This window comes from Chenopodium album, chromosome 9 (assembly GCF_948465745.1).
Source record: "Chenopodium album chromosome 9, dcCheAlbu1.1, whole genome shotgun sequence".
In the NCBI taxonomy this organism is placed as follows: Eukaryota; Viridiplantae; Streptophyta; class Magnoliopsida; order Caryophyllales; family Amaranthaceae; genus Chenopodium; species Chenopodium album.
The window spans coordinates 58,706,495-58,721,024 of NC_137842.1; the positions used below are offsets into that span (position 1 = coordinate 58,706,495).

Below are 14,530 nucleotides of genomic sequence, written 5' to 3' on the forward strand. Positions count from 1 at the left end.
TACGGGATTGGGACAAACCTTGACCTCGCAACACCACTCAAATCCTCCGATTAAGCGGCCTGAAGATCTTTCGTGACCGCCTTAAAAATCATTATCTTCTAATCGGAGTTCAGCCCAAAATTTACTAACCAATCAATTGCTTGATTAGATTTCTAATAGCAATGATCGACTATAACCTACCAGTCCTTGCCTAGCAATGAGAGCCTTACAACGTTGGATGATGTGAATAAATGAAGAGTCAGACGGATACTCACATCCGACTTAGATCTTATTACACTCACTATCAAAAGCAATTCTTACCATTTCTTACTACCTCACGTCTCACTTAGAACTTATTATACCAAAGTCAGATTAATAATCAAAAACTATATGTGCTCATTAAAATGTAACACTAAAGTAAAATGTTTATTAGAGTGAGCCATAATATAGCTAGAAAGTATATAGTTACAATCTTATATAAATTCATTCATCAACAATTTCAATTGTTTGATTTACATAATCACCATACATAATTGATCCTCCAACTCCTTTGCCTCATCGAACTCAAACATTATCTTCATGGATTGTACTTGATCATCCATTGTCATATTAAGTTGATCTTGTACTTTAATAAGCTTTTCTTCTTTTGCTTTGCTTTCCTATAGACAGCTTGAAACTTGTTCTTCAAGTTCTATATACTTTTCGCGAAATGACGACTCCAATTAGCTATTAGTTGATTGTAACTTAATCTTACATGAAGAAAGATCATTTTCTAATTCTTTGATAATAACTTGATTTTCTTGTTTAGTAGAGGAAAGTTGGCACTCTAAAACTCCATCCTTACAATTCTAGCCCGTCTATAATTTTATTTTATTTTTTCATAATTTGAAAATTACCGATAACAATCCATTTTACTCAATAATTATCCATTTGACTTGATACATTAAAAAGATCTACCTATTCTATTACATTATCCAATAATTTTTTTAAAAAAACCCAATATTATAAGGAACATATCCCATGTTTAGTCTTAAGCACAGGTAATTATTGTTAATTTACAGAAGAAGTATTGTTGGAATAATAATAGTTAGTGAATTGTTTAGGATGACACAATAATACAATGATAATAAATTGCTGATGCTTAATATATCAAAATAGTGAGACATACTTGTTTCAAAAAAAATAGTGAGACATGTTGACTTCTCTTGACTTTGGTACGCCGGGAATAAAGGGCTAGAAATTAGTGGTGTGTGTTGAAAAAGTCTTTGCAATGAATTAATTACCCCTTCTGTGTAAAAAAAAAAATAAAAAAAATAAAAAAAATAAAAATTACCCCTTCAAAAAGAACAGTTAAATTCACTCTTCTATTTCTATATATACTCCGTAATATTTACTCATTCTAAGGACGACGAGAATCTACCCTACACCCACAATTTGGCATGTGAGTCGTACTATTTTTGAACTTGCGATGTAAATTTACAGTAGCCTGAAATGTACAAACAAAATTATGATTTTCGTTTCATGTACGTCGTGACTTGCAATTGCTATTAATTTTGGAGTTGGTACAAATTTGACGTAGTCTACTCGTGATGCAAATAGCTTTGATAAATATAAAGATCCTAAGCTAGTGGCCATGGATGGGCAAAGGATGAAGTTGATTTTTTGTTTTTTTTTTTTTTTTTTTTTTTTTTGGAAATTCCGTTTTAGTAGAACGGGTTACAAGTCATAAAACTTACAAGCTATGGTCTTGCAATTAAGCTTGATAATTTTTAAATGTCAATAGGCAATAAGAATAACATATCTAGTACTTCGTAGTATCTTTGAATAGTACATACGTAATTTAAAATTTTTAATTAGTACGGGCTTATATCAAAACAAAGAAAACTTGCTAATAAAAAGAAGCTATGCATTACTTAAAAAAAAAAAAAAAAAAGGGTAAATTCATGTAAAAGAAAGTTAGAAATATCTGATAACACGTAAATGACTTCTTAAACATAAAAATTCTTACATGCATCATACTTCATATATATTAGTGCACTCATTAGAAAGAACGTACATTAGCGTCGCCATATTTGCGTCACTCATTAGAAAGAACGAAGAAAATGTTAAATTTTACCATCCTGAAAAGTTATTTGCGTCGCATATTTATCAAGAAGCGACGCAAATAACTGTTGTATTGCAGATTTTTATTATTTGCGTCGCTCTTATTTATTGAAGCGACGCATATAATAGTCTTATTTGCGTCACTCATTTATTGACAAGTGACGCAAATGAGTGAGTGAATAAATTGCGTCACTCTTTTAATAAATGAGCGACGCAGCGCAAATGACTAATGTACAACATTATGTTTTTGATATTTGCGTCGCATTTTAATAATGAAGTGACGCAAATGTATCTTTTGCATTTAGGTTATTTCAGAATTTTGACCTTAGTTTTTCACGCCTACCTTCCACTAAACAAAAAGAAAAAACAAGTTGCAACTCCAGTGAATTTCTACAGCCAAAACACCCACAAATTCGACCCTTAAATCCAACAAATTCGGCCAAAAAAACACCGATTCCTCAGCAAATTCAACATTCAAAATCGCAATCAAGTTGAAGACCTATAATCGGCAGCAAATTGAGCAATTTTGAGCAAAAATTTGGACCAAAAACCCTAAGAAATCTGAACCCAAAAACCCCAGAAAAATTGAGCATTTCCCACAAAAATTCCCCCATTTTGAGCAAAAAATCTACTCAAAACCATAGGAATTCGAACCCTAGAAACCCCAAAAAATTCAATTAAAAATCCTGGCCTCATATTCGAGCAATGACTGAAAGTTTCGACTGGAAAAATCGATTAATTTCGCACCCCAAAAACACCGGGGAAGTTCTAGCAAATTACAGCAACAATGATTGAAAGTTTGATTAGTGTAGCAGTTCGACATTGTTGAATTTGTTGAGTTTATTTCACCTAAGGTAAGATTTCTTGTATTTAGTGAAGTTGTATTTTTTTTCGTCCAATTCATTAGTTCTGTTCTAGGGTTTTTTTTTATTTTTGATTTGTGTTTCTATAATGCGAAAACATTATTTCATGAAATTGAAGTCATAATTGCTATAGAACTCAGAATATGGTTTGAGGGAATGGCTCATTCATTTAGTTTAAAATGCAATTTATAATTTCTGAAAATGGTTTGTAGTTTTGTTCTCTGAAAATGTGTTGAAAATGTCAATGAAAATGTCAAAAAGTATTGAGTATGTTACAAAAGTTAAGTTATAACATATCAGAACAGAATCTGATGAAGAGACTAGAAAACGCTTACTTATTTTGATCTTAGTCAGAACACTCATAAGAGATCAGAATCTATAGATTGAGACAGTCATCATCGCGATCAGCTGAAATTTATGAACTTTAATGATGCCCTTGGGAGAAAGCAACTTTCTGGTGAGCTGGTCATTTTGAGAGGAGGTTCTCAAGTTTTCGGAATGAAATTTGTATCTTAAGTAGAGTTGGTTGGTATTAAGGGGGGTGTGTAATCTGTAAGCACTTTATTGATGGCCATAAGCTTTGTGCAATAAGGCTCTACAGACTTTTACTTTATATGAGTGGTAATTGGCTTGAAGCCTTGAAATGAATTTTAGTGTCACTGTTGCATCTGCAAGAACTGTAAATGTTGGAGTGTATCCTAGTATCAGGTTTTTATTGTGATATTTTAACATGTATTGTTGTTATTTCTAGAATGGATGGAGAAAGCTGATTTAAGATTCTTATCTGTTTTATTTGCTGGGGAAATTTTATGTTGAAACACGTTGGATTTTTTTTCTTGAACACAACACAGGGGCCTTTATTTTAGCTTTAGCCATTAAAGCTGTGTATTAGAATTGTTAGTCTTGGTTCTTTATGACATGGTTGACTGATTGATACTTGAGCATTGTTGTGTCAAGTATGGGCAAACTAGCCATTTTGATATGCTTGTGTTATAGTGATCTCTTGTAATCAGTAATCAGATTTTGTGGTTGTTTGACATTTGTTCTGCTTACTGGTCTTCCTAAGACCTATTTTTTTCCCATTGAGTACTGTTAATTGTCATTCATGCATAACTGATGTACTGTTGTTCGATATTAGGAGCTTACATTGACAAGAAATGTCCCTTCACCGGCTCTGTTTCAATCAGGGGCCGTATTCTAGCTGGTACTTGCCACAGTGCTAAGATGCAGAGAACCATTATTGTTCGCCGTAACTACCTTCATTACATCAAGAAGTACCAAAGGCAAGTATTAGCTATTTTGTTTTCCCAAGTGCTGTTGTGTTATATGTGATTGTTCGATATTCTTATTATTTTGTTTGCTGTTATGTTGCTTGCAGGTACGAGAAGAGGCAGTCAAACATCCCTGCACATGTGTCACCCTGTTTCCGTGTCAAGGAAGGAGACCACGTAATCATTGGTCAATGCAGGTCAGTTGCTCTTGGAGCACTTTGGTTGATATTGTGTTATTTGTGTATATTTCTAACAGATCTCAGTGTTTAACTTGATCATATTTCCCTGATAATTATCCAGGCCTATCTCAAAGACAGTGAGGTTCAATGTGTTGAAGGTGATTCTAGCTGGAGCTGCTGCTGGTGGAAAGAAGGCTTTTGCCGGAATTTAAGGTGTTTTTTTGGATAGATATTGTGATGTAGCTAGGATCTATCACAGGGCTTGGAAATTAGTATTGTTTGCAGACCCTTGAATTTTGATACTTGAAGCATTTTCATGATTATTGAATACTATGTTTCTTTTGTTAAAATCATATTGGGAAATTGTAGTACAAACATCTTTATGGTATCAAATGTTTTGTCTCCCGCAAGTTTTGGCAATATAGTTGCAATGACTCCCTTTCAATTATATTAGTGTTAGCATATAACTTTATACCACTAGCAAGGAAAACAGGTACTACAAACATATACAAAGCAATTATTATAATTAAAAAAAAAAATTCACCTCATTTGCGTCACTCATTAAACAAACAAGTGACACAAATAAAGCAATTTTGTATTGTCTAGTCAGTCATTTGCGTCACTCCTATATAAACAAGTGACGCAAATAACAAACAAGAAGTTTATCTGAAGAGTCATTTGCGTCGCTCTTTTATAAAGGAGCGACGCAAATGACTTATTTGCGTCGCGCCTAGGAGCGATGCAAATGACTTTTAAGTCATTTGCGTCGCGAGCAGTTGCGTCGCTCATAGAAGCGACGCAAATACACTATAAATGAGCGACGCAAATGAGCCTTTTTCTACTAGTGGTGAACCCAAACAATTCAAATCCAACAGTATTATTCTTCTTATTTAAATATAGAGTATATTCAAAAGAGCAAAATATATCCCTATGGAGCTAAACAGGTGCATGAATAGGGATTTCCTGTATATTACTTTATTTGATATTTTATATAGTATACAGGCTTATTGAATTCTCATAATTTATTAAGTATTAGTGAATGCCCTAGTGAGCATAACACAAGCGAAGTATTATATGGTTTAACAAGCTAGATAGCTGGTTGATCAGACCAAAAACTCTAGCTAGTAGGGTTTTTCTCCATTAAAATTGCCTCGAGGATCATAGTTACAGGTGATAAAAATCCCACCACCGTTACATAGAACCCTAGCACATCCAACACGAACGGAATTACGCCAAACCACTTGAGTATAATGTCCACACATCTCATTTGGAGCACAAGTATTGGAATCATAGTCATAATTAGCCTTTTCATCAACCCACATTTTAACTGCATCTATGCCACTAGCATCACCGGGACCGGCAACGATATTCTCTCCATAAGGCCCCTCAGAATGCTCTAGAGCACAATCATCCATACGTTGGTTGGCGTATTGTTGGGCGTAGGCTGCCAATTCGTCATCCTACTCTATGTTTTCGACACCCACCTCGGCCCTAGCCGCGTTGTGGGCATCAACATAGTCTTGTGGTGAATTTTGTGCATGACAAAATCCAGCCAAGGCTACCATTGCTATGATGAAAAATGAAAAGGTTGCAATAATGGACTTGAGAAAATTCATTTTCTTTTCTTTTCTTTCTTTTGTTGTTGTTGTTGTTGAATTACACAAATGAAAATAGATAGGCTGTGGAATTTTTGCATAAGATTGAGTGAAATTTATAGAGGAAAATTAATTTTAAAAATATTAGCAAGTAGGAGATTAAATATTTACACAATATGGTTTAGCCGGCTTTAGGAAAATCACTAGTGTTTTACATTTTCTAAGGCAAATGGTTGTGGAAATAATCGTATAAAATTAAACATAAAATGAGTCTATGTACCACGTGGTCAATAATCAAAAGCTAATGATATAAACAAAAAAATAAATTGACGTACGTAACATATTATATGTGTAAAAAAAAATATAAAAAAAAAAAATAAAATAAACATGATATTTGTAAGTAAAAATTTGTTGAAATTTTAGATAGGGCCAAACTAGATTGTGCGATTTTTAAACTCCCTATATCAAGCTAGTGGAACTAACGTTTAATTTTAGACAACTATGCCTAAACTATAAAACTACTATGCGTATATATGCATGTATAATAATTCAAAGTTGCATTTCTTAATTACAAATGAAAATAATTATTTCTAGAATCTTGGTAACAAGCGTCTCAGGTCTCGAATATTAGATAATAACTAATTAATTTATAGCTTAAAATAGTATAAAATTGAGAATAATGTACTGTATGTCAAAATCACAACTAACTCGGTATTGTTATATTGTATGTATATATATTTTTCTTTGATAATTTTTATGTTAGTTCTCTTATCTAACACCCTGAGAACGCTGCTTACTTTTAAGCATCAAATCAATCTCTAAAATTAAAGAAACAATTAATACAATATTGATTTATTGTTTATATTCAATGTAATGCGATTCCAATAAGGTGTACACAACCGTGATCAAGCTAGCTATACGTTTTGACGCATGGCATTGGGTAGGTAACCATGCCTCAAAGAAACAATAGTATAATTTAATTTATTACATTAGGAATTACAAGCTATGTACGTCAAATTATAAAGCGGGTATATAGTTATGCATAAAACTACACCTAAAATGGCTAAAAGTAATAAAAAACATGCATAAATGTATTATATATATTTCATTCGTATCATTATAAATCATGCGTTGAATAATTCAGCCAGCGTACCGGTACAAATTGAATAATACTACTAGTATCTATTATATCAACTAACGGCTGCTTGAATAACTATTATGGATTTTGGAGTTCAAAGTTGGCACATACATAATCAAATATTTACAATCTTCATATATTCATTCATCAACAATTTCTATTGTTTGATTTACATAATCACCAAGACATTGATCCTCCAACTCCTTCGCCTCAGCAAACTCAAACATTATCTTCATGGACTGTACTTGATCATCCATTGTCATATTAAGTTGATCTTGTACTTTAATAAGCTTTTCTTCTTTTGCTTTGCTTTCCTTTAGACAGCTTGAAACTTGTTCTTCAAGCTCTATATTCTTTTCGCGAAATGACTCCAATTGGCTATTAGCTGATTGTAACTTAACCTTACTTGTAGAAATATCATTTTCTAATTCTTTGATAATAACTTGATTTTCTTGTTTAGTAGAGGAAAGTTGACACTCAACCTCTTTCATGTTTTTCTTCGACGATTCTAGCTCAATCTTTGTTGATTTTAACTCATCTTCAATCAAAGAAACTCGATCCTCCATATTCATAAACTTAACTCTCCAAGCATCACTTTCCTTTTTAGTTAACACAAGTTGTTCCTCCAACTCAATCACCCTTTCCTTGGAAATTTCTAACTCAAATTTCGTAGATTTTAACTCCAATTTCACGTCTTCTCCATCCTTTTGACAAGCCAAAAGTTGTTTCCGAATCTCCTTCAACTCTTCCTTGGAGGCTTCCCAACCATCCTTATTCGCCAATGCCTCATCCTTAGCACAAGAAAGTAGGCTACTCATCGACGCCAATTCTTTATCCTTGACTTGTAATTGATTTCTTGAGATATCATTGACGGAGTTTGGTACAATGACTCCAAATCGAGACCAATCAAAGATATTATTATCAATCGTCCTATATACACCCATGTGTGACGAACAAATATAGCATGATCCATTACCATTAACGAAAACATAACCGGGTATTGGCCTTAACCTAAGAGAGTCTTGCAACTTTTGTAACAAAGGTTCTTTTATCTCGGTTCCATGTATAAATAATTTATCTACCCTTAGGTTGATTACGCAAAAACTACTGAAATCGGATTCCGCACGGATAGTAACAATGAGAAATAGGAACTTATCGTCGACATTTAAAGTAGAGATAAATTTACTAAGGTTTTCTTCTAATTTGTATATGGTCATTTTGTTGGTTTAGGACACAAAAATAAAGATGAGAGAAATAGAAGTTAGATTAAGGCTTTGAATCTAGGTGAATAGGTATGAAACCAAATTAATCAGCTGCAAGATATTAAAATTGCAAACCAAATAATTTAATATACTATACATTAGTATTATTAATTACTGTGCGTTATTCCTTGCTTGCTTGCATTGTGGATTGCTCTGGTTACGAATGAAATTCTACTGTTTTCAATTCAATTTTAATGGCAAAGATAAAGATGAGATGATTTATATTGTACTTAATATAATAAAATGTATCAGTAAGCCATACAAAATCACTTCCATGGACCTAGTACACAATAATATTATTGTGGACCCAAGATTTATACACACGCAACTGATATTATATTGAACATAGTGACCTTTATTTTTAACACAGTAATTAAAACTTGTATAACGTTTAATATTATTGTAAACTTGAATACGACGTTATGATTCTAATTTTAACATAGTGACCTTTATTTTTCATATTGACTAGTATATAAAACATTTCATTAAAAAAATTAACCACTTATAGCCTATAAATTACGAAAATGACTTTTAATTTAACATAGTAACCTTATTTTTATTATAGTGACTTTTTTTTTTTTTTTTTTTTATTAATAAAACAATCATAGTTTCTCTAATATTAGTGGTCCACAATAAATTAGTGTAAATACAAAATCTAATAAAATAATCTGGTCCGAGTTTTTACTATTTTATTTTAATTATTATAAATATTTCGAATAAATAAATTAATGGCACATGAAGGATGAAACGGTTAAACATCAAAGTATTACTTGTAATTCAAGTCAAACATAAATCACGTTACTGAACGCCTAATATATATTGTAATGTATTTCCAAAACAATTTCAATCGCGAAAAAAATTATTTAATCACATGAAAGTATAAATCAATAACATAATACTAAACCCCGGTATCGGGAATAACACATGTCACTTCCTAATGCTATTTTTTTACTCCAAATTCACTTTTATTTTATTAAAAAATCTTTTATTGTCAATTACTATATATTAATGTCAATTACTTTATAAAGATTATTATTACACAACATTCATTGTATTTAGAGTATTCAACAAATCATGATATGATTTTTTTAATGTCAATTACTATATAATAATGTCAATTACTCAATTACTATAAAAGATTATTACTTGGTACAAAGGATTCATTGTATTTAGGGTATTTACCAAGTCATGATATGATTTGTAAAATATTACTCCGTAATTTAGTCCCTCCGTCCCTTAATTATATTCATGCTTTTCTTTTTTGGTGTTTCAAAATTACATTCCTATTTTCTCTTTTTAGTAAATGAATTTTTACCAATTATCCCCAAATTATCCCTAAATAGTTGTGAGGTGTCATTCCTTTAATTATTTTTCTGTTTTACAATTAATGGTTGCACAGAAATCATAATTTTCATTCACCCTTTTGAACATTCTAAATCTATGTGCAACACTATAACTGAATATGATTTGTCCTTTTATTTTTCATAAACAAATGTGATTGATCCCTTTTCTTTTCAAAGGATTGATGACATGTACTTCATTTAACATCATTCTATCTTTCTGTCAAAAAAAAAAAAAAAAAAAAACATCATTCTATCTTTGTTTTATTCAAATACAGCAATAAATGTCTAGAAATTCCCATTGTACTTTCTAATCATGGGTTTTAAGGTTACTCCAAGTACCTTAATTCCCGTGTAAATTTAGAAATAAGAATGTAATTAAGAGACGTAAGAGTACCAAAGTATGGAAAGAAAATTGAGCATTTTTATTTTTTTGGAATGAATATTAAATAAGTTTCATTTCACATTTAAAAAACAACTTTATCATTTATATTATACAAAAAAAAGTTGAAATTTAAACTTTATAAAGGCTATAAAAATTATGTGGTTAGTGCAAAATTTTCCTATAAATATTTAGCAACAAAAAATCACACATATTAGGTAAGTACACAATTGCCACTTCCTCCAAGTAAAACTAATCTTCAATTTTTTTTCCCCTAATTGAAGACTTTTTTTTTTTTTTTTTTTTTTTTTTTTTTTTTTTTTTTTTTTTTTTTTTTAGATATGTCGTAAAAAAAAACTGTAAAAGAAAATTTTGAAAAAACCTCTAATACTTGGCAAAAAAAAAAAAAAAATTTTAAAAATTTGGTTTTATTTATCACTTTATCAACGAGTTAAATGTATATTATGTAATAAATTTTGTGTTGCTTCTCAATTAAATAAGGTATCAAAAAAATGTTATATATATATATATATATATATATATATATATATATATATATATATATATATATATATATATATATATATATATATATATAACTAATGCGATTTTTCCAAGTGTTGTAATTAGAACATGTGAATAAGATTTTGGAAGTGGAAGAGTAACCAGGGTTTGAATACACAAGGAGATCAGACTCCAAGGAATGTTAAAGAAAGTAGAAAAAGAATTCCTCAATGGAACTAAATGAGTTCCCTAACAGGAACATGAAGAGAAGCTCTCTAATAGGAGCTTGACAGCAAGTTGAGAACCATCTTGACTTGGTTTGCATTGAAGACAACAAGTTCTATGAGAACTTGGCCTTCGAAATTCCAGCAAGAAGCTGGAGAGTGAAGGACAACAAGAACTTAATCCTAATCTACGTAAAGCCCAAGTATCCTAAACAATACACTGTATGATGAGATAATCCAGCTAGAGAATATAAGTCTTTTTGTTAAGTTTATTTTATCTTAGGATTACTGTAAATATGTTAGGAATGTTTATGGATGAGATTTATTAGAAGCATGACAAAGCTTGACAAGCTTTATAAATGGAAAGTTTATAAAAGATAAATAAGTTTTAAATCTGTTAAAGATTTTATTTATAGAATCCGGTTTTACAAGATATTATTCTTTTCATAAAATTATCTTTGATAAGTTTTCTAAAAAGATTTTCTTTACAAAAGACTTATTATGAAAAACGACCGTTTATAATTTCTATCTTTTAAAAACTCTTCTTTACATATGAGTACTTCTTGTATAGAGAGTGAAATTCATAATTTGCATGCACAATTTGGTGATGAGTTTATGCGTGAACAATTTGGTGTTGAGTGATTATCTTATTGCATACAAATTGTAGGCTTTAAGATTGAATATGAGAGTGTGAGCATTCAAGGTGTGCCGAGAAAATCTGAGTCAGGGACTTAGACCGAGTAGAATCGGGTACTATTGAAGGGTTGGTTTTACTTCTAGTTGGGCCCTGAAAGGTTTCCTCGATTGTAAAATCTTGTGTGCATTAATAAGTTCCTTTATATTATGTTTAATCCTGTAAAAGTAGTCAATAGGACAATAGGAACTTACATACAATTCACCCCCTCTTGTAGCTAGTGTTCGTCTCAACTGACTATTGTATTTGAAATTACCGTGCGTATTTAAAAAGACTTGCAACCGGCGCTTGGTGCACGTATCAAACCCAATTTAATATATATATATATATATATATATATATATATATATATATATATATATATATATATATATATATATATATATATATATATATATATATATATATATATATATATATATATATATATATATATATATATATATATATATAACTTTGTTTGTTATATATAAAAACTAGTCATCAATAGCTATATACAAAAAGACACATAAAAAATAACAAGTGCCATTTTTTAGTGTCTTGTTAGAATTTTTTTTTTAAAATACAATATTTAGAAAAAAAAAATCATATACAAAAATAAAGATTTAAAAAGATCACATTATATATATTGATACCATAAACTTAAGTAAAATTTAAAAAATCAAATTCTTAATATAATCTGTGACATACATAAAATAGTGCCTGCGAGAGAATGAATAATAGTGTATATAAAAGAAATATATTTACAACTTATATACATATTATTAATATATTCATTTGATTAGCAAGAAAAAATGATATACATTAATTTGTTGGTGAAATTTAAACAAATATACAAATTCATTTTACGGAGAATAAATTTAGAAATATAGTGTTAATTAAAGCATAATCATTAAAAATTACCGTGCATGGCACGGAACCTAACCTAGTTAATGAGTATATTCCAGTTATTTAAAAAGACTTGCAACCGGCCCCTAGTTAGCATAAAAAGCAAAAAACAACAAATAATTAGCATTGTTTTTTGTTTTTTGTTTTTAGTTTTCTTTTTTTTGAAAACAAAAACCAAAAACAGGAAACAAAGAAAAAGGTGTTTCCATTTTTCTATTCTCACGTTTTAAAATTATTATGTTTTTAATAATTTCGAATAATTTTTGATTCATTTTATGACATGTATCATATGATTTTTTTTTTTTTTTTTTTTTTTTTTTTTTCGAAAACACAAGTATCATATGATTTTGAAAAACAGAAAACCAAAAACACAGGAAACCACGACAATGCCAAACGAGAGATTAGTAATTATTCCTTCCTAACACTTACACCATTGTATATGGTACTTCGTATATCCTATGCTACTTAAGCTTCCATTTGAATAGCTTTTGATAGGTATTTATCACCTAAACAAGTTACGATATTATTCCTTTCCAACAATATAGCATATTGCATTATTGCATATAACATACCAAATGTTTTCATCCTTTCGATAAGCCAATTAGCTAAGAATCGAATCGAATTCTTGCTTCCTATAACATAACTTCTAGTAAGTGGTAACTAAGCAGGATCGAAGCTTACATATATGTTAACAAATCTTGTTTCAAGCCTTTAGTAGTTGATGTCAAATAAATCGCCCAAAACTAACAAATTTTGCTAAATAAACTACATTTCTTTCTTATCATTGTTAATCCAAAAGGATGACTACATACAAGCTAGACGAAACCCCTGATACATATATTTCTGCTCTTGAACAAGGATCATATATGTATACAATATATTCCTTTAAAGAAGAGCTAAGTAACAATTATGTAGATTTGAGGAAAGATAAATTGATCATCCACGGAACTGAAATAAAAGAATCGATGTGGGAGAAATTGCGCAACTCCCTTCTTCTGAGGGGGACTGTAGGGAAAAAACTTTATGTAAATTGTAATGGAGCATTCTGTATAATTGAGATACAAAGTAATAATAGTGCTGGTTTTAAATGTTATAGACCAATTAATGATGTTATCTTTGATTGGTCTCAATTTGGAGTGATAGTCCCAAATTCCGTAAACGATTCCTTAATAAAACAACTACAGGAAAAAGATCAGAAGTTAACCAGAATGAGTACCCTTCTTTGCTCTGCTAAGGGTGAGGCATCAGCTTGTCGAAAGCTGCAGCAAGACACGGAGATGGAGTTACAAATGGTACGTAATCAACTTTGTGTAAAGGAGATTGAGTTAAACGCAACGAAAACTAAGCTCGAGTTGTCCAAAGAAGAGGTAAAGGAGCTTCAGGATCAAGTTTCTAGTTCGAATAAGAAAGATGATTACAGAAACTTGAGAATGGAGTTGCAGCTAACAAAGAGCCGGTTGGAGGCTTCCGATAAGAAGATAATGGAATTCGAAAAACGGGTTTCGAGTGGTGGAAGGGTACAAGAACAACCATCTTTGGTTATGGATGAGTTGCAGCCCATCAAGGGTTTGGTGGACACTGCAGAAAAAGAGGTGGATTTGGAAGATTAGTGTTTTAATGAATGACGTGTAACTAAAGTAATTGAGATTGTAGATGATCAATAAATGTCAAAATAATGACATACATGTAAATAAATTAAATTAAATACAAAATAAAAATGTATAAATAAATGGAAAATGATAATCATATTAGGAAATACTAAGGTTAAATACCCGTACTACGACCCATCTTTGTACATGCATGGATTCCGGAGCCTCTTCTCATATGACAAACAATGCCACTAATATCTAATAACGGGTAACGGTCAACGCATTCCAATAAGGGGTTATGGTCACTCTAATATTGCAAATAAATCCCTTACCTTACGTGATGTTTATTTAGCTCCCAAATTATCAAAAATGTTAGAAATTTGATTGATTGTAATAAGGAGCCCAACTACACTCTTTGCGTAGGTTGTCAATTAGGAAAACATACTGTTCTCTAATACCCGATTTCATTGATCTCAATATATAGGGATACTATATACAAAATCTCAGGAATTGGGCTGT

The 14,530-nt window shown here is 30.7% G+C and overlaps 2 pseudogenes across 1 annotated transcript; one reads left to right on the forward strand and one right to left on the reverse strand.

Moving 5' to 3' along the window:
• Nucleotides 1–4,061: 4,061 nt before the first annotated feature.
• Nucleotides 4,062–4,770, forward strand: LOC145557798 (small ribosomal subunit protein uS17x pseudogene; annotated as a pseudogene). Its single transcript, XR_014092319.1, has 3 exons — nt 4,062–4,228; nt 4,324–4,413; nt 4,517–4,770. The product of XR_014092319.1 is annotated as a small ribosomal subunit protein uS17x pseudogene (transcript).
• A 746-nt stretch (nt 4,771–5,516) lies between these two features.
• LOC145559971 (pathogenesis-related protein 1A-like) lies at nt 5,517–6,059 on the reverse strand (annotated as a pseudogene).
• Nucleotides 6,060–14,530: the final 8,471 nt, after the last annotated feature.